Genomic DNA, 20857 nt, shown 5'->3' with positions numbered 1-20857 from the left:
CATTTTATCTTTCTGGGGGTTATCGATCATGGTTCGTTTGAATCAGTAAAAACAGTTCTACTGTTTGGTATTCAGAAGAAACCATTCAATGCCAGTTTCTCCCAGTCTCAGTTGAAATTTGTTTCTAGAAGACCACTATGAGAGAGAACTCAGGAGTCAGCATGTTGGACGGTGCTCATGGTGGCTCCAGAGTTTCTGCCTTCAAAAGCCTTGAGCAGTCACCAAAACGGTATGTTAAAACCACTGGTACCTTATAGATTTGATGAGAAACACGCCTATTTATGAGAGCTAAGGGGGGGCTGGCTGTGTTCATACAGTGCTACCCTTGGCAACAGGGATACTCTGGTAAGAGATTAGAATCAGAGAGCCCCCTTCCATGCTTCTCCCAAAAGTCTTCAATGAAGTAGGTGCACTTCTTTTTGTGGTGGGTCTTTCTAAAGATACACCAGGAACAGTATAGACTCATTCTTTTGTGTTTCTTCCCCATTCCATTTCCATTTAGATAATGATTCATTATTAGCCTTTTAGTACAATTTCAGTCATTACATGTTCTCATATGTTGTGTCTGGTTACAGTGGGCCAGGAGCTAACGGCTCTGAATCAGTTTTTACTCACACCTTTTAGCCAAGAATAGGCTTGACTTTCATCTTGCTTCAACCTATTTCCATCGTGCCTGCCATTCATCGGGGGAATCATAACTGCTAGTAACCCCTTCCTCTTTCAGAGAAATTGAAAAATAATTGAGATCTCACTTTCCGTTGGTTCACATTGGATACTACTTTAAGACCACTTTTGGACTGCCAGGCGCATATCCTGGCAAAGTGGTTTTATTCGAGAATAAATTTTTTTGAGAGGCAAAATGGAATCTGAGTCCAAAAATGTCTTCACTGTTATTTTCTTTTAGACTGGCGAGTTCATTGATTCCCAGGGAAGTTCAAATAGATTTGTGGTTAGAACTTCAAAGGCTTCATGTGAAAGCATGTCATTAGAACATATGTGAACATCTTGTCCCTATGTTACTTCCTGTGCCTGCTCATTGAATGTCGTCACCTTGAGTTTGAGACAACTCTTGCACGTGGAAAATGTTTTCCTCTAAGTATCAGGTTATACTGCTATGTAAAAACTTGTTTGGGATCCATAGCTAAATAGAAAAAAGAAACCCACCTTTTTTCCATATGGTCAAGTATTTTTGTTCCTTTTTAACTCCAAAGCTGATGAAGTAACTATTAGACACGTTTCCTAAAACAGAAAACACAATAAAACTTAACTTGAAAGTCTTTTCATGGTCACCATTTAAAAAATTCTAAAAGTACTTCCAAACCTTTGTCCAAACACATATTTTTTTAATGGAGCTGTCATCATCGCCTATTTATTTCTTTTGTCACTCAATATGATTATAAACATTTTCTGTATTTTGAGGTGGCCGTCCTAATCACATTTTTAAGTCCAGGAAAAATATCTCTTTATGGCTGAATAATATTCCATTATATATATGTAGTACATATGCATATATATTGTGCATATATATTTCTTGTATATTGTGTGTGTGTGTATATATATATATATATATATATATTTTATTCGTCTAATGATGGACACTTGGGCTGCTTCCAGAATCTGGCTATTGTAGATAATGTTGCAATAAACATAGGCATGCTGATATCCCTTTGAATTAGTGTTTGTGTATTTTGGGGGTAAATACCCAGTAGTGCAATTGCTGGATTGTAGGGTAGTTCTCTTTTTAACTAACAATGTTTAGAATTGTTGAATCACTATATTGTACACCTGGAAACTAATCTAACACTGTATGTCAACTACACTGGAATCAAAATACAAAACGATAAATACAGAAAACAAGAAGAATATCTGATTGTGCAGATGCACCATCACTTAACAGAAGGAACATGTCTTTGTGGTTTTCATTCCACCCAGCTGTCTTTCTTCCCCGCGTTGAGAATGCTTCAGCCTGCACGGAATGCTTTCTCCTATTAAGGAGATACGTTCTTGGACTGTGCTCTCTGGAGGGATGCAAAGGGCCTGGGTATTGACGGTGCTCCTGCCGTGTGCTGCCTCTCATCCCTTTGCAAAAGCCTGTGCCCGTTTACAATATTATCGTGGTGGCGAGGTTTACCATGTCGTCTGTCTCTTGTGCGATAACTCTGTGATGGAATTTGTCCTTTCTGTTCCTGTTTTCTTTAATGTACCTCTTTTTCTCTATCTTCAATTTAATGTACCTCTCTACCTTTTCCTCTATCCTGGTTATATAAACATCTTCAGCGTGACTGCCTTTTACCTCTCCAATGACAGTGCTGCGTTGAGAGCAGGAAGCGAGCAGGAAGCCGGCAGGAACCGCGGGGGGTGCGGTGCAGGGGAAGAGTGCTGCTGGCAGCGGGCGATGCCACATCCTGAGACTCCCTGTGGAACCTGTGGAATCTTCAGTAAAGTCTCATTGTTCGCTAATGTCTTACATGGGTAATTTTATTTTTTGTTTAAATTTTTTTTAATGCTTATTTTTATTTTTGAGAGAGAGAGAGAGAGAGAGACAGAGCATGAGCAGGGGAGGGACACAGAGAGAGGGAGACACAGAATCGGAAGCAGGCTCCAGGCTCTGCACTGTCAGCACAGAGCCTGATATGGGGCTTGAACTCACAAACTGTGAGATCATGGCTGAGCCAAAGCTGGATGCTCAACCGACTGAGCCACCCAGGTTCCCCATAACTTCCTTTTTAAGTTTGTTTATTTTTGACAGAGAGAGACAGAGACAGAGACAGAGCACGAATGGAAGAGGGGCAGAGAGAGAGGGAGACACAGAATCGGAAGCAGGCTCCAGGCTTCAAGCTGTCGGCACAGAGCCCGACGTGGGGCTCAAACTCATGAGCAACGAGATCATGGCCCGAGCTGAAGTCGGATGCTTAACCGACTGAGCCACCCAGGCGCCCGGATACTTTTTGAGGAACGAGCACTGGATACTGCTTGAGGTCAGATGACTCTGAGTTGGACAACGGCCATTTCTGGTCCTCTGGGCACACACTCAGCCTCAGAAGCCCATTTCAGCCCACAGCCAACGATGTAGGGTTGGCAATGCTGGTGTCGTGGGAGATTCTGTATTTTGGATTTATTATCATTCTTTTTTTAAGAAATTTTTAAGTTTATTTATTTATTTTTGAGAGAGAGAGAGAGCATGAGCACGAGTCGGGAAGGGGCAGAAAGAGAAAGGGTGACACAGAATCCAAAGCAGGCTCCAGGCTCCAAGCTGTCAGCACAGAGCCCGACGCGGGTCTCAAACCCGGGAGCCGTGAGATCATGACCTGAGCCGAAGTCAGACGCTCAACCGACTGAGCCACCCAGGCGCCCTGGATTTATTATCACTCTTATGAAATAGTTTCCTTTGTTTCTTTTCTATTTGTCCACACTTAAGTTCGGCCAGCAGACATTTTATTGGGTTCTTACTATTCATTAAGTGCTTAAGGGATGATAAGGATAAAGGTAGCTAATGCTCGTATTCTTCTTTAGAGCTTAAAGTGCTGTCCCGTGTATTAATCTCTTGCATATGATACGAGCTCTGCTCAAAAATAAATTATGTGACATTATAAGAAGGCCTTGTGTAACTGACGTCTGGAGTTTGCACAGAATGAAACAGGAGCGAGAGGTGCAGGTGTTAACGTTATCGTGAGAGCAGGCTTTTAAATGAACGGAAGACAAGTTCTTCAAAAAGGCAAAATGGATTAGACTTAATGCTTTATATTAATGAAAGGATTCTGAACGAGCGGTCATGTATTTTTTAATAGACCAAGAAAAATATTCTATTCAGAAAAATAAAGAAGTAAAGTGACTGACAGCTTTACTTGCCTATTTTTGTCCCTTCCTAAATTTACTTCTTTCTGGAGAGAAGAGTGATAATGACAGCCCACAGAGGTGATGGGCACTTGGGGTCATGGGTTTGCTTTGGGGCTGCAAGGAGAGCTTTTGTTTGGATTTGCTGCCGTGGCCTGTGGGAAAGCAAGTCTGTAATTTTAGCTCTTGAAATAGTGTTCGGTTCAAGGTAAGTAAAAAAAAAAAAAGCATCTGTCTCTTCTGAACACATTCTGTTTTTGACAAACTCTTCCCAGCTTTGTTGTTCATATGCGTTTAGGTTGCATGGAGTTACATAAATGTCCTTGGTATTAACTCTTAAATTGAAGCTCTCAGGAAAAATTAATCTGTGAGAAAATGCGGCTGTGTAACAAGGATGCCTCTTCAGTGGTACCTAGGATTCAAAAACTATTTTTTGGCCATACGAATGAGACAGAGCATGCCATGACGATGTAGCGCGATGCTCTTTCTGTGTCGTTAGGAGGCTGCCGTATTTCGATTTTGAAATCCGCATGCGACGCTGGTGGCGGGGTTCCAGATGGAACCCGGTGGAAAGGGACATCCCGAGGAGGGTTTGGAATTGCTTGGCTGCCTGGTAGTCCGAGAAAAATCGTCCCAAACAGCTCTGGCAATTTACAGAAGACTCTTCAAATTCAGAGAAGTTGGGTCTTGTTGAAAATAAAAAAAGGAGGAACAAAACCGACTCCCTTGTGGAGGGGAAAACACTCTTATTTACGATGTAAAGGAAGTGCCACGTATGCGTTCTCTGTGGACCTTCAGAATTCTTCCTGCTCCAGGACCCCAGCACCGGGAATAACTGGTTTGTAGCCAGCAAGGAAAGCAACGGCTACACGGTTTTCTTGGCTAAGCTGTCCCTGTCCCTCTTGTCACAGACACATGCAACGGCACATGGCTGAGAAGGGATGGTACCAAGTTCCTCATCCGCACTTGTTTCTGTGGGCAAAGCAGCCAACGCACGCTTGCTGAGAGCCAGCGATGCACTAGATGCCGTGCTGGGGTCCCCGTGCCGCCCACGAAGGAGTGTACAAGGGGGGCCTCTTGTCTTGCCTGTAATGGATAATGAAACAGCTTCATCCTGTGTGATACATTTAATGATGGGGAGGAGCAGAGGAGAACAGAAGCGCCTAGTGGAGTGGGGGTTTCCCAGTGGGTGTGTCGAAGCCAGCTTGCAGGGACACGAAGACACTTATCTCCTCCCCTTTGCAGTGACCGGGCGGGGCACGGGGGGACCAGGGGGCAGGGTCTGGTCTTGGTGGCCCCTCACTTCATCTCAACCCATTCATCGCTTAGTGCCAGTCCAGTCCTATCTGGGTGTCACTGCCTGAATGGGGGGAGGTACCGTGGGGAGCCCGGAGGTCGGGAGAAGATAATGGCTAATCCGAGGCTTCCAATTCAAGAAACGAAATCTAGGTGGAGGCTGGAGCCTATGGAGGAGATCAGAGACCAGCGGTATGTGATGTCTAGGCAACAGTCTTTGATCCAGATGGAAGGAAGGGGCAGGGGGAAGAGAAGAGGTAGGAGAGCTGCCGACAAGGGATGAAGACGCTTATGAGGAGCTTCGACTTTCTCCCAGAGTCTGAGTGGCGTCACAGAAGGATCGTCCCCGAGGCGGCCACACAGGCTGGTCTGTCGGAGGGAGGATACGGCAGATAGAAAGAGGCGTGTGAGCCGAATGAGCATCGTGGAGACGGGATTCGAAAGCATCCAGAGCAGATGCGATAAAGGCCTCAACCGAGGCAAAACCATTGTTAGTTAAAGCATCTTTTGCAAATTGCATTAGTGAACTGTAAAAGCTGACTTTAAAATATGCGGGAGGAGATTGCCTGTATGAATCACAGATAAGATCTGTAACTACCAATTAGGGCAATTGAACGTGTTATTGATTCTTCAATTTCAGGCCACAAAAAAATCATGACATGAAGTTAGGAGACTTCCGGCTAAATTTAAAGAAATCTCTGTATTTTATTTTTTTTCTTTTTAACAGTGGATTTGGCTTCGCATAGGAGACTGCTTCCCTAGAGCTACACAGAAGTGTCTGACAGAGACCCATCAGGGGTGGTTAGGACAGTCAAGCTAGAAGGAAAAAGGAGGAAGTGACCTCTGTGTTGTTTCTGTCTTCGGTGAATTTATTCTTTAAGTGTGACGGTTAATCCTGCATCGGGGGATTTGTGCGTCGGTCACCAGCCTCCGGGCTGAGTTTCCCCTCACTCCCTGCTAACCAATGACTGGGATGTGGCCCACCGCGTGTTTTGAATCCTCACCGAGACCCGGGACACTGCTGACGAGTGGAGGCGTGGAATGGTGTTACGTTAGGACTGTTCTGGAATGCTTCGTTTTCAGAACCTAAGGCTTGGGCAACGGTGTACCGGATTCTGCACCACGCTGTAGTGAAATTTTAAGAGTCCTGGTGACCGTCTCTGATCTGTGAGCGTGAATGTCCCTCGTTTGGTAGCATTTGGAGTTTTTGTGAGCGATTCTAGTGCCCAAACCAAAGAGGACGGCCCAAGAAGAGATGGCGGGGCTTTGCTTGAATACAAGAAGCACTGTCCTCATTGAAATCGCACTTAGAGCAAGTGCTTCAAGCGAGTGCACTTAAAGCGTGTTCTCCTTGGAAGGTCTCTAAGAACCACAAAGAGTCAATTCCTGCACGCAGAGGCTGCAACAGGTCTGACCTGAAGAGGATGGGCCTCCTGACTTCTCAGATATTTTTGAGCCTTAAGTTTTCACTTTCTACGAGCCTTTTATTCAGCCTAACACAGGATCCAACGGAAGTCAGGTTTTTGAGAATAAGCCTTTGAAATCACTATGTTGGGTTATTTCAATGTTCTTTTTTGAGAGCCAGGAGCCAAACACCCATCTATTACTTCCAGGTGAAGTCACAGCCCTGTGATGGTCGTTACTTACGGTAACGTGAAGGCCGTGGTAATGATGAACTAACAAGGGGGTGGAAATAGAGACTCACCATCTTCGTTATTCTGCTGATGCATACGTTCATCAGTTTTCGGCTTTTGGCATAGTGATAAAGAATACTTTGGTTGGGGTTTAAAACGGGGGCGCATCTCGGGGCGCCTGGGTGGCTCAGTCGGTTGAGCGACCGACTTCGGCTCAGGTCATGATCTCACGGTTTGTGAGTTCGAGCCCTGCGTCGGGCTCTGTGCTGAGAGCTCGGAGCCTGGAGCCTGCATCTCCTCCTCTCTCTGCCCCTCCCCTGCTCATGCTCTGTCTCTCTCTTTCAACAATAAATAGTGTTAAAAAAATTAAAAAAAAAAATAAAATGAGGGTGCATCTTGGAGGAAGATTAAGTCAAGGTTTAGTTTCTTTGCCTCGACCAGGATAGGTGTCATCGTTAAGCAAGGTTCATGACCGGTGATGGGGTTTATAATCATCTCTGGAACAAGAGGTAAGTGCTAAATGGAAGTAACTTTTGATGTGAGCTTTCCACAGATGGGGCAGGGGGTGGGGTGGGGACAAAGACTATACATCACAGAGGGAACAAGAACATGCGATATTTATCCCTTCAACAAATATTTACTGTGGTCTATTATACGCCAGATATTGTCCTAAGCTCTGGACATAGCAGCAAATTACATGAACAAGTTCCCACCTCCCTGGAAGTCCTATTCAAGTGACAGTGCTCCAAAGATACGAATCAGTATGAAGCATTTGATATCAGACAGGTGATATCACTATGGTGAAAGGCGGTTACATGCTGGGCCAGGGAACTCGGGTTCCACGCCGGGAGCTCCCCTAGTAAATGTCTCCATGGCCCTGGCCTTGGTAGCAGCAAAGCCTCAGTCGCTCCCTCCAAATTCATCTACTTATTTCCGGGAGCAAGTACCTTGCAATGCCTCTCATGTGTCTGCACAGGTTTTCCACAGCCATTCCCACCCCATCGTTGTCCGCTTCTGCCTTTCCTGTTATGGCTCAGGTGCCCGCTGCCCATGCGATGGCCTCCTAGTTTCCTAGGGAAAACTGCACTCGGAACCCACCATTCAGCCCTTGCCAAGATGGGGTAGGAGGGCTACCACCTCCCCCGAAATTTTCATTCATCAGGACATGCCAGTTGGGCCGGTTTCCCTGCAGAGATGGCCCCAGACCCCAATGCAGAAACTGCTAGCTTTTTGCCCGTATGGCCTCTTTCCTTACCATTCCAGAACCCGCCAAAGGGGCCTGAAGGCTGTGTTTCAGCCCGAGACCTTTCTCTTCTTTACCTGCACAAGTCAGAGAATCTGGGAATAGGTGCCCGGAGGCAGCTCTCAGCTGATAATGGATGGGAGTTGAGGATAAATACCTCTACTTCTCGACAACTTAGGTATTTTGCTCTGTAAATTGTGTCTGCGTTGGTTTCCCGGTCTGGAACCCTGGTCTTGTCAACTCAGGGAGACTGCTGGGCTTCTGTGGGTCCCCCTTCCTGCAGGCTGGAAACCTTCTAGGCAGTAAGGTTTAGTGCCATTGCAGCTTCCTTCTCCCACGGCCCCTGTCCTGAACCGCCTATTGTCTGTTGTTTCATTAATGTTGCCCGGTTTCCAGTTAGTTAAGGGCAACCTCATTCCCTGTGACTCCATCGGGGTTAAAAGTAGAAATCCTTGGGGCGCCTGGGTGGCGCAGTCGGTTAAGCGTCCGACTTCAGCCAGGTCACGATCTCGCGGTCTGTGAGTTCGAGCCCCGCGTCAGGATCTGGACTGATGGCTCGGAGCCTGGAGCCTGTTTCCGATTCTGTGTCTCCCTCTCTCTCTGCCCCTCCCCCGTTCATGCTCTGTCTCTCTCTGTCCCAAAAATAAATAAAAAACGTTGAAAAAAAAATTAAAAAAAAAAAAAGTAGAAATCCTTAGCGTCAGCATTCAGTGAAGAAGCGTCTGCTTTATAACATAAGGTGTTGGCACCTGAAATAGCCCTGTGGGAAAATCTGGCCTTTAACCTTTCACTTCCATCATGACACAAATGAACAAATAAGCAAGCAAGCAAGCAAACAAAAACAACAACTTGAAATGGTCAGAAACCTGAATATAATGGCTAAAACCATTAAGCACAGAGAAGAAGCGTAGGAGAAAATCTGCACAGCCCCGTGGTAGGCAAAGATTTCTCAGGACACAAAAAACACGAATCATAAAATTAAAATACGGATACATTTTATCAAATCGGAAAAAAAGTTTGCTCTTCAAAAGGCACTGTTAAAAAATGAAAAGACCTACTACCAAGCTGGTAAGAAATGTATATATTTTTAAAGTTTACTTACTTATTTTGAAAGAGAGAAAGAGAGAGAACGAGCAGAGGAGGGGCAGAGAGAGAGGGGGACAGAGGATCCGAAGCAGGCTCTGTGCTGACAGCACAGATGTGGGGCTCGAACTCACAAACCGAGAGATCACGACCTGAGCCGAAGTCAGGGACTTAACCGACTAAGCCACCCAGGCGCCCCACAATGCTCATAAATGTTTGATTCATAAAGTCACCAAACTGGAACCAAGCCAAATGTCTGTCAACAAGTGGATGATGGGTAAACACAGCGGGGGATCCTGTCGATGGAATATTACTCCGTGACAATACGAATGAAGTCCCAGGCACGTGTTAAAGAAAAACCAAAGTGGAGGCCGCAAGTGGAGGGTTCCAGTGTATCCCTAAGCCAACCACCCACAGCCACATCACCAAAACGTAAATTATATGATATCCCCCAAAGGCTGACTCTGACCTTCAACAAAGTTTAATTTATGTTGGCACGGACTTGCGGCTTCCTAGCCGTTAGGCTACAAGCAAGTAAGCTTATGGAGCGTTACTGCACACCCCCCCCCCGACACCCCCCCCCCCCCCCCCGGTATGCCCCCCCTCCCCCGACATCCCCTCCCCCCGACCCTGAATGTAAGTTTCCAGTTACCAGTCACGGCAGAAAGCTACGTGCTTCCCCATTCAGGCTTTAGCAACTGAGCTGTAACCAGGAAGAGACAGCTTCACTACTTTCCATTTTGAAGTCACCCTATTTGCCAATCCTTGTTTCCCACTCAACAAAATACCCCTATCAAATAAAGCTTCTTCTGACACATGTAACAACTTGTGTCAGAAACAGGAGGCTGAACAAAAGACATGAGTACATACGATACAATGTTATTTCTTGAAATTCTAGAATGGGCCAAACTCATCCATAGTGTCAGAAAGCAGATCCGTGGTTCCCTGGGGTTAAGTGTTGATGGCAGATGGCTGGACCACAAAGGAGCAGGATGGATCCTTGGGGGGGGGGGGTATATTTTTTTAAATGTTCATTTATTTTTGAGAGGGAGCAGGGAGGGGCAGAAAGAGAGAGAGAGAGACAGACAGAGGATCTGAAGCGGGCTCCATGCTGACAGCACAGAGCCCAATGTGGGGCTCAAACTCAAGAATTGTGAGATCATGACCTGAGCCGATGTCTGACGCTTACTGACTGAGCCACCCAGGTGCCCTGGGGGGTGATATTTTATTTTTTGATTGGAATAATGATAACATGAGTGAATATATTTGTTTAAAGTACTCAGCTGTTCACCTAAATGAGTACAACTGTACTGTATATAAATTATACCCCAGAGTTCATTTTGAAAGATATGAAAATTGTAATACTCATCTTTTTAGTAGCCTCAAATATTTTTGGTTATTATGGTTATTAAGAATATTTATTTATTTATTTATTTATTTATTTATTTAAAGTAGGCCCCACGTCCAACATGGAGCCCAATGCAAAGCTTGAACTCATGACTCTGAGATCAAGACCCAAGCGGAGATCAAGAGTTGGATGCTTTAACTGACTGAGCCACCCAGGCACCCCTATAATTTACTTACTGTGTTTATCATCACTTGGATGCTAAGTGGTTTTCATTAATTACTCCACACTGCATCTAAGAGGGAAACACAATTATCATTCCCATTATGTAGATAGAGAAACTGAGGCTTCAAGACGTAAAGTAAGGCAGGAAATGACCTGAGTCACTATCACATGGGTGGAAGGCGGGATATGAGCATCTTTCTGCCTCCAATGTTCTTGTTCTTAACCGCTCTATGAAGCAGCTTTTTTTGTCACAAAGGTTGTAATATTGCTTCCTCAGTAAAATAAAGAATAGCTCACTTCTCTAGCTTCCACTCTAGAGTGGAAGGGGTGCTGGCTGGGGCATCCTGACCCTTCTTCATGGCGTTGCAGGAGCGACAACCCACCCACAGCCCACTGTCCCCATTGCCGCCCTTCCTCTGCAGCAGCGATGTTGGGGCTGACCAGCCAGACATCAGGGACACGTGGCACTTGGTGAATTGGTCCCAACACTGCCGCAACCAGCTGGGGATCTGCAGCTCACTGCACCTGAGACCCTCTCGGGCTTAGAGAGGACTCCTCTGCACTGACTTGTCACCTTCCCTTAGTGGTGTCATTCTTCACCTGTGGCCAAAGCTGCCCTGGACTGTCCCTCAAGCTGGTGCCCAGACCAGACTGCTGTTCTTGAAGGGGACCACAGCCCTATACTTCCAGCTCTGCTTACTTCACTGACCACCAGTAAGACCCGAGCTTGCAGGCAGTTCTCACCCCTGGGGAGACAGGACTAGATCTGGAGCACTCCTCTCCTCCCCCACTCTAACCCCTGCCTCTCATTCCACTGTCCCCAAAATGGACCGGACAGCAGCAAAGTTCTGTAGCCTGAAGACTGAGGCCACCCCCACCACCCATAAGGAATCAAGGGGCACTTTGAATTGGAATCAGTTTGGATGTAGAAAAACGGTTGCAGTTCCTGAGCACCTGAGCACATATGGACCGTGTCATCCATTTCTATATACTTGGTGATCTGATGTGCTGGTTTTGGGGAGTTTGGTAGACCGTGGAGGGATGGGACATGTACCGCGCAGCAACCTTCTAGGTTCTAGATTTTCCAGGAGAGAAAATGCAATAGGAAGTGTTGGCCCTTTATGTGAATTACAACACAGACTCTTGCATGACTGTTTGCAATAGCTCTGAGCCCCGTGTAGGGGAGACGGGGTTGGGGGGGTACCTCAAGGCAGGAGCTAGAGAGAGAGAGGATCAGAACTTCTTTAGAAATGCCTAGGGAGAACTGTGTGTTCCCCTAAACCTGACTAAATAAGAGACACTGGGAAGAATCTGGTACATGGGGATCCAAGAGGATTTGACCCAATATTCCAGTGTCTTCTGAACTGTTTTTCTACATGTAACTTAATTCCAAGTCAAAGTGCAATGTACTTGAAATATACTAAGGTACAATGTGTTCTATGAGAATGTTGACTCCGACTTTGCTATTCCTCTCAAGGCAACAATAATAGGGGGATTTCCACATTACTCAGCTCTGCACCCACCTCCCGACCTCGCAATCTGTATCACCAACAGCGATGGAAGAAGGGAACCAGAAAGGAATGAAAGCGTCGGTGGGTACAAAAGCGCAGATCAGAAAGAGGAAAGAATGAAAGAAGACGCGTCTCTCTGGGGTTGAGGGGACTGAAGAAGGCTACGGGTTTAAGAGGAAATAACTGTGGTCTCTTGTGGGTCTGCCTTGAAAGGGGTCACACATTTTCCTTATAGGTCCACTTCCTGGCCACCCCTCCTATCCCAAACTCATTTTCACTGGGTCATGTTCTCTCTTCTCTTCTTTATTTGGTTGTTGAGAGAAGAGCATAATTCCCCTGCAATGGTAGAGGAAAAAGACAGGATTGCTAAAGAGCTTTGAGCCTAATTACCAGACCCCTTCAGGTATTTCAGTGCTTTTGTATCAGCATTCCTGAGTACCTGTTACTTTCTTCACTAGAAGCTATGTTTTAATTAAGTTAAGGCTGTCCACTGTCTCACTGTTGATTTTCATTTTTTGAATTGTGCAAGACCTTCCTGTAAGCAAGTGCAGAATATCCTCCGTTCACATTTAAGGTGGCAGTAATGAGGCCCAGATTTGCTGAGAATGTGGGAATCTTACAACCAAAGTGATCTTAATGGTGTTTTAATGTCTGAACTCTTCTGTCCTTATGTGTGAGGTTACCAACTACATAAAAGAAATGGCTTTGACATCCTGATGGTTATTGAAGTTCGGAAAATGCCCGTGAAGGGTAGAAGGTTTGTTTTTCTTTACTAATTGAAAAACAGTTGAACCAAACCTGTACCAGTATCCACAGCGCATGAGGGGTTTTTTTGGGTCTCCTCACACTTACGTACCTTGAGGTATTCTTGGGTAAATGCTTATGTCAGAAGAAATAAAGGTCTTATGGATGACAATACCTTGTAAATCAACAAAAATTAGAAACTGGAAATTTTTAAAGGTTTATAACAGGAGACGTGTCGTGTTTTCAAAGGAGAGGTTTGTGTCCTTCAAATAGAGGCACTAGTGTTTGGTGCTTATTTGAGAAGACGTCACATAAGATTTATTTAGTCTTATGAAAAAAAAAAAACCTGGTTCATAGAAGAGAAGTCATTTTTATGGGTGTTACCTTCCACATACGATTTCTGATCGATGCTATGAGTAAAATGGAGAGTAAGCAAAAAGAAATTAACCCAAGTAATAAATCACCGTTTTTTCAGACTGTTATCTCTGTTAAAATCTTTCTTATTTTAGGGGACCACGAACAGTTACCTGGCCAATTTCTCTATCAGATGATGCTCTTGTTACCTGAATCCTACAAACTTCACTTCCAATTAAACAATACTAAAATTCTTTCCTGGCTGGTTTCTTTGATATGTCCAAGTCTTTTCCAAGTGTGAGAATTTCTGAGCAGAGACCCACCTCATTATTTTTGTGTCACCAGTCCATTATCTCAGTAGCTTCTCTGCCTGAGAATTTCACGACACCTTTTTGTGTCACCACAGTTATTGGGAATCAATTATGCACCAGGCATCGTGCGAGGAGCTCAAGGCATCGACATGCCCGGGTTGGACCTCAAGTTGCCTTATCTGTTGAGAACAGCAAAGCAAACCAATGATTATGATGTAGGGTGGGTAGGACATAATAGAGGCGTGTAGTAGGTGTCATGGGAGCCGAAGAAAGGGATCCAAATCAGATCATTGCATCAGAGAGTCATTCCAAAAGGTGACAGGATATAGTCTGAGCCTTGAGGGATGAGTGGGAGTTGAATAGTGATATGCATTCCCGATGCAAAGGACAGAAGGTCATGAAGACTTTGGGTAATGGCCATTGATTGGAATGGATGGTGTAACAGGTATGGTAGAAAGTTGCAGGAGCTACTATAGAGGCAATTTCTGATTGTGAAGGGTCTTGAAGTTCAAAATTTATGCTGAAAGCTCTCAGGAAGGAATTGAAGCAGGGCAGCAATATGAATGGACTTCTGTTACAGAAAGCTAGATCTAGCCAAATTATAGGATATAGGTTGGGAAGAAAACCATTTTAGACAAAGGGAGCCAATGAGGATGTTGTTTCAGTAATCCAAGTGAGAAATAATCAGGGCTTGATAAAAGCAGAGACAGTGGAAGAAAAGGAAAGTGTAGGACTAAGAAATATCCAGAAAATTGAATGGGTAACTGATGTGAGCAGGGGTAATGGGAAAGGGTTTAGAATGACTCCCATTGCTGCCTGGGTGGTGGGGCCATCCTATGAATTGGGGAATGGAGAGAAAGGGAGATTTACAAGGGGTCAGAGGCATGTAAACCAGCATGTACATGTAAGAAATTCGGAAGAGAAGTTATGAAGGTAGTCTTACACTTGAGGCTGGACCTTGGGACACAGGTCTTGACTGGACATATGGTTGGAAGTATTGATTTATATGAAGGGAGGGAACAGACAAGTAGAGGAGAGGTTTGAGGATGATGGACATTTAGGAAGTGAATGGAGGAAGAAGAACCTAATCCAGTGCAACACCAGGAAAGGGCTTGTCAGGGAGCTAGAGGGAAGACTGGGATTGCTCCGGAACTTTCATTTCATATCCCAGATGAATCTCTGTGGAGCTGACATGTTTCTCCCCACTGCTGACAACTCTGTTTCTTTTCCTCTTCTGAGTTCCTCAAGAACAATGGAAATATTTCCTTTCACTGTACAAGTCCTTAGATTTGGTTAACGTTCTCTATAATGATGGGTCCTGTCTGTCAGTGACCTCACAAATATGTAGCACCATACATCAGTGGGTCTTTAGTCCTTTTTTTTTTTTTAATTTTTTTTTAACGTTTATTTATTTTTTTGAGACAGAGAGAGACAGAGCATGAACAGGGGAGTGTCAGAGAGAGGGAGACACAGAATCTGAAACAGGCTCCAGGCTCTGAGCGGTCAGCACGCGGCCCTCGAACTCACGGACCGCGAGATCATGACCTGAGCCGAAGTCGGCCGCTTAACCGACTGAGCCACCCAGGCGCCCCAATGTGGGTCTTTAGTTCTATGCCTGAAGAAAGGCCACCTTCTTAATATATATAATTAAAATCACATTCCACGGGAACAAACTGGGCAGGCACATTTCTGATCACCAATAAATATTTTTTAAAAATGGTGCACAGTTTAGGGGAAATTTAAACAAATAAAAACACCCAGTTACAGTTTATCTTAATGTGCTTTAATACAGCTGATCTAATTGTAGAACTATTGTCAATCACTGCTCAGTATGGTGCTTATTTTCATACAAGTTTAATTAATTCACTCTGATATGATTTTATTCCTCAGCACTTGTCTTTTATTGAAAGACCCTAAACCGGTTTTTCCAGGTGTCAACACCCTATAGCCTTTCTTTCACCCTCATTTTTACTGTGTGAAGGGAACTCTGAGTACATTATATGCAAAACCCTTGAGAACAGGCATTTTACTTCGTTGTACTTCCCTAACCTTCTCTACTGGAAATTGTGAATGAATATATATGGATACATTGATCAATGAGTTGGCTGACAACTTATCAGGGAAATGAGTGGTTGGCCCTCTCACTCTTTTGCTGCCAGTCGGTTCATTTTTAGACCCAGAAGAAATAGAATAACAAAATCACATACTAAGATATGCTGGTTTATATGAACACCTCAAGGAGATCCCTATCTGATGAGAAAGGAGCCTCACATAATTTTCACTAATTGTTATAAGGTTTTTGCTCTCATTGGATATTTTTATTAAAAAAGTTTTTTAATGTTTATTTTTGAGAGAGAAACAGACAAAGTGTGAGTGGGGGAGGGGCAGAGAGAGAGAGACAGAGAGAGACAGAGAGAGACAGAGAGACACAGAATCTGAAGAAGGCTCCAGGCTCTGCTTAGCCAACTGAGCCAGGCATCCCAGGATATTTTCTAAAAACCTGTAATGTTGACCTTCATCTTTAAAATTCATTGTTTTTGAATACATAGAGGACTAACCAACTATATTATTTTAAAAGACAGTTCTGGCATTTTCAGAAAACGCACCCATTCCAACATTTTTAACCTGAATAGTGGAATTAAGTAGCATTCAAAATGGAAGTAAAAAAATATTTTCCACTGTTACTCAGTGTGCTTTAATATTCTCTAGGTAAATTATTATTTACAGTAGGCATGCATGAGAGAAAGTCTGGTGGGCCCAGGTTGGATGGGGTCTGTATTAGTTTCCTATTGCTGCTATAATAAATACTACAAACTCAGTGTGTGAAAACACCACAAATCCCTGATCTTACAGTTCTAGAGATTAGAAGCCTGTCGTGAGCCTTGCAGGGACAAAATGCACCAGTAGGATTGCATTCTTTCTGGAGGCTTTAGGCTAGAATCCATTTCCTTCCCTTTTCTAGCTTCTAGAAGCCAACTATATTCTCCATCTCTCTCTCGTCTGCCTTCCACTTCTACACGTGCCATATTCTTAGTCATTTTGAGAGGACCTAAACAGGAGTCATGATTATATACCTTTAATATTTCAAGGGAATGTACAGCCTGTACATGATAACATGAGCTCTCAAATCTGGATGAGTAATGAGACGAGATAGGGGAGGATACGGGGATCTTGGCAGCCTGACAAATGCCCCGTTGTGCACTCAGCAGCAGGCGTGACACCACATCCCCATCGCGGTCCCAGAGCAAAAGCATTTATTGATTTTTATGTTTAAAAATCTTGTCTGTTCAAGTAGCATATTTAATATTACAAGTACAATGGAAATCAGTTAAAACTCCAACAGACACAACAAATCCTACAATATCTTAAAGAAGTAGTAAGTTGTGTCACTATCTGTAAGTTTACTTATAAGTGTGTTGGCTTCTCAGTTATCCATCCTGTTTCTCCCATTTCTCAGTAAACAACGTAAGTTCTCTGGTCCAATTTAAGGACAATCACTCTTAAAATCATACAAAAGCTTGTTGCTGGAGAAATTTCTTCCCACACTGGTTATTTGAGAGTGCCAATTCATTTATGAGCATTTCTATTGGGATGAAAAAGACCTCTGTTAATAAAATTTTTTTAAGTCATTTAAGTCCAATGACTTGGACTTAAGGGGATTTAAGTCCAAAATGAGAGATGCTTGTCTCATTACCAATAAATAGCAATAGAACGAGGAAATCTCCATTCATCTGTTATTCCGAAAGATTGTTCTAAGCACCATGTGAAGTGTTTCCCCACCGTCCCTTTCCTGCTCCTTCTGACTCTCTGTTGACCCTAATTTCCACTTCATCAAGTGTCCAAAGTTATTATGCAGCTCCCAAACTCTCCAAAGCCATCTGATGCAGAACCTCACCTGGGCTTTCCCTTTCCCTCTACTCCCCTCCAACATTGCCCATGAAACTTTGGAGATCTTACCTTGGCAGAAATGTCATCAGATTCCAGTTATCACACATTTCGTAACCCAGTTCTAGCCAATGTACCTTATTCCATTAGTCTTTCTGGAATGACTAGAAATAGAATACTTTAACAAGAATTCTTTAGAGTACAAGTTTCCTAGCATGAAATAGTTGTCATGTAAAAGCTACGTTTAGTTGCCAAATAAACCTTGGAAACTCATGACGTGCGTTGGCATGTGTGAAAACAAAATACTCCAAATAACTTGTCTAGTGTCATTCAGTACCTCCCATGATATTGTTTAAAGAATCAGGGACAACCTGAGACCACACTTAAAAGATCTTTAAAAATGAGCTGTCTTCCTCAGTGATGAGCAGGCAGTAAAACATTTTGGAGAGAATCAGCACAAAATGAGGCAGAGAAGTTACTCATTTGGTATGTCAGGAGGATTTTAATAGCAAGTATTGGAAAACACAACCCAAACTTTGGCAGAAAAAAGGAAATTAGACATAAATATCTTGAAAAACTTAGGAGTAGACCTGTTTCGGGTGGGGCTTGGCTCTTTAATAATAAGTGATAAAAAAGTCAACTCAATGGTAAGCCAGAAATGGGGAATTATTGGTTCATTTATTAAAAAACTCAAGGTGAGGCTTGGCAAAGGCGTTCTAACACGACCAGAAGGAGCTAGGTTTCTCTCCATCTCTGGCTCTGACTTCTGTTACATTGTTTTCATTCTCAGGACTCTGGTGATCTTTGCCAGCAACTGACTCTTATCTCCCTTATTGCTAAAGAGCACTAAAGAAAAGTCTTCGTTTCACTGGTTCTGATTGAATGATGTGATCATTTCTGAACCATTCGCAGTGATGAGGGAAGTATCATACTCTGGTTGGTCAGATCTGAGTCCCGGGGCCAGGGGCAGGGCCAACTCCACCCAGTGCACACCATTAGAGGGTAGGGAAGTGGTGCCCCACAGGAAAATTGTGCCATTATTAACAGAAGTAGTGTGAGCGGGTGCGTAGTGGCCAGAACTCAACAAATATCTACTGCACTGGAAAGGGAAACATTAGCTGGCATGTGTCTTTGTTTGCATGTATTTAAAGCAATTAAACTGTATAGATCAGTACAAAGTGGTTACTGAATATTCCCAGAGTAGATTAGCAGCTTGGTGCTGTGGGTATTCAAGATGCCTGCAGGTATCAGAAAGATGTGCCCAGGATAGGGGACAAAGCTTACCCTCTGAAAATATGACTGTCCAAAACTTACCTCACAAAGTGTGAGTCAGAGCAATGCTCCTCTTGGGCTGATTTCTGTAAGGGTTAAGGATGTCAACTCAATCTCTCCACTTAGCATAATGCTTGGTGCAGAAGGGCTGGTGAGAAGACCATCGTAAACTTAATGAATACATTTGAAGAAATAACTCAAGGATAATTTAAAAAAAATTTTTAAGTGTATTTATTTATTTTGAGAGAGAGAGAGAGAGAGCACAAGCAGGTGAGGGACAGAGAGAGGGAGAGGGAGAGAATCCCAAGCAGGCTCCACGCCACCAGCATGGTTCCCGACACGGGGCTTGAACTCAGAGACCACGAGATCATGACCTGAGCCAGAATCAAGAGTTGGACACTTAACCAACTGAGCCACTCAGGTGCCCTAGGGATAATCTTTTTTTTTTTAACGTTTTATTTATTTTTGAGACAGAGAGAGACAGAGCATGAACGGGGGAGGGGCAGAGAGAGAGGGAGACACAGAATGGGAAGCAGGCTCCAGGCTCCGAGCCATCAGCCCAGAGCCCGACGCGGGGCTCAAACTCATGGACCGTGAGATCGTGACCTGAGCTGAAGTTGGACGCCCAACCGACTGAGCCACCCAGGCACCCCGGGATAATCTTTTTTTTAAAAGTGTGTCTTAAGATGCTTGGAAAACACTCATGTCCAGTCAAATGGTGTCCAGTTTTTGGACCACACTGTGCTAGTTGAGAAATCTCTAGCCTAATAGCTCTTCCCTAACATGTCTGAAGATTGCGTAAAGATAAGGAGATAAGGGGGTTGGTCTAGGATGAGTCTGGGAAGGGCGGACAGGGGCCAGAACTTCTCAGGATCAACGGGAGAGGTGCCCTGTCCAACCTAATTCTCTGCAACTATCTTGTCTCCTGTATCTGTGCTACTAATTCAGGCCTTTTTGGCCATCCTCAACTTCGAGCTGTCCTCAACTCAGACAGGTCCTGTTTTCCTCTCTGCCCCCTGGCTGTGTGCTCATGTAATCGCCGGGCTCACCTTGTTTCCTTCCTTTCATGAACCATAATCCTGTGCAGACCTTTGTCCAAATCCTTTGCATATATTTGGTCTGGTCTTCTAGGTGTTTAAGGTTTTGGTAGGGGGTTGGCAGTGGTAAATCCAGCCTCTGCTCTTTCATATTGGCCCTGGGTATTTACTGGATGGGATCCATTGGATCCATTGGATGGGAGGGAGGTTGGTCCTTGGGAGAAACATGGAGTAGACAGAAGCAGCAGGATGATCTGGTTGGCTACAGAGTTCTGACCGCTGGATGTCTTCCTCAGAGCTTCTCCTGGTTCACTGCTGAATGCCCGTGGGTAGGTGTGGGTATTTGTCAGGTTTTCTAGAGGGTGGCACTGTTAGGACAGCTTTGCTTGGACTTAATCTAAGTCCAAGGCTTCCCAAGGCAGAGACCCGAGCACTTGAACCCTGAGCGGTCTTCGAGGCAGTAGTGTAGACGTGTGACCTGAGTTCAACCCAACAACCTCTGCCATGGGATGTTTCAGTTGGGGAGGGAGTGACTCAAGGAGGGAGACTCTGGGCAGAATCCATTCTCCCACAGCTGTCTGGCAAGGTCCCTCCCTGGTGCAGAAGTCACGTGGATGGACTGTGCCTTCACGGCCGTGTCCTCCGTATTCAGGCAGTTCTGAGGCTGGGTTTTAGGCACTGCATCCTGAGCCTTACCCACAATTCAGTTTCTATAGCCCTCCCAACAGTCCTGTAAACACCTCCTTTTTCTTCTCCATCAGCCAGTCAGCTACAGTTATTTGGAAAATTCATTGTCTTGCTTGTATTATCATTTGATTGAGTAGTGGATTATCACCAAAGATGTATGTGAAAAATTGCATATTGCTTTGTCAAATAAAGGAAGGGTAAGCTTAGATAGCTTCTTCCGAGTAGATCAGAATCCTTACCTACATTCCATCTGTGTAAGTCACGGACCGATGCCGAAGACCAGAAAAAAGAGAAGGCGTTACTTATTCCAGAGCTTATCTCTTGCTCTTGTCAACTGTATTCATTTTTCGGTTTGAAGTAAAACCTCTTGTTAGTCAGTGATTGTTATTGGCTATT

General features: G+C 44.3%; 1 long non-coding RNA gene across 1 annotated transcript; it reads right to left on the bottom strand.

Moving 5' to 3' along the window:
* Window positions 1–1163: 1163 nt before the first annotated feature.
* Window positions 1164–13692, bottom strand: LOC122202098. Its single transcript, XR_006194462.1, has 3 exons — window positions 13593–13692; window positions 10675–10730; window positions 1164–1239 (listed from the first exon to the last, which is right to left on the bottom strand). It is a non-coding gene; the product is annotated as an uncharacterized LOC122202098 (long non-coding RNA).
* Between the last annotated feature and the right edge of the window lie 7165 nt (window positions 13693–20857).

This window comes from Panthera leo, chromosome A1, assembly GCF_018350215.1.
Source record: "Panthera leo isolate Ple1 chromosome A1, P.leo_Ple1_pat1.1, whole genome shotgun sequence".
Taxonomy (NCBI): Eukaryota; Metazoa; Chordata; class Mammalia; order Carnivora; family Felidae; genus Panthera; species Panthera leo.
Note: the sequence above shows the minus strand (reverse complement) of the source record. Positions and strands in the feature narration are given on the sequence as shown.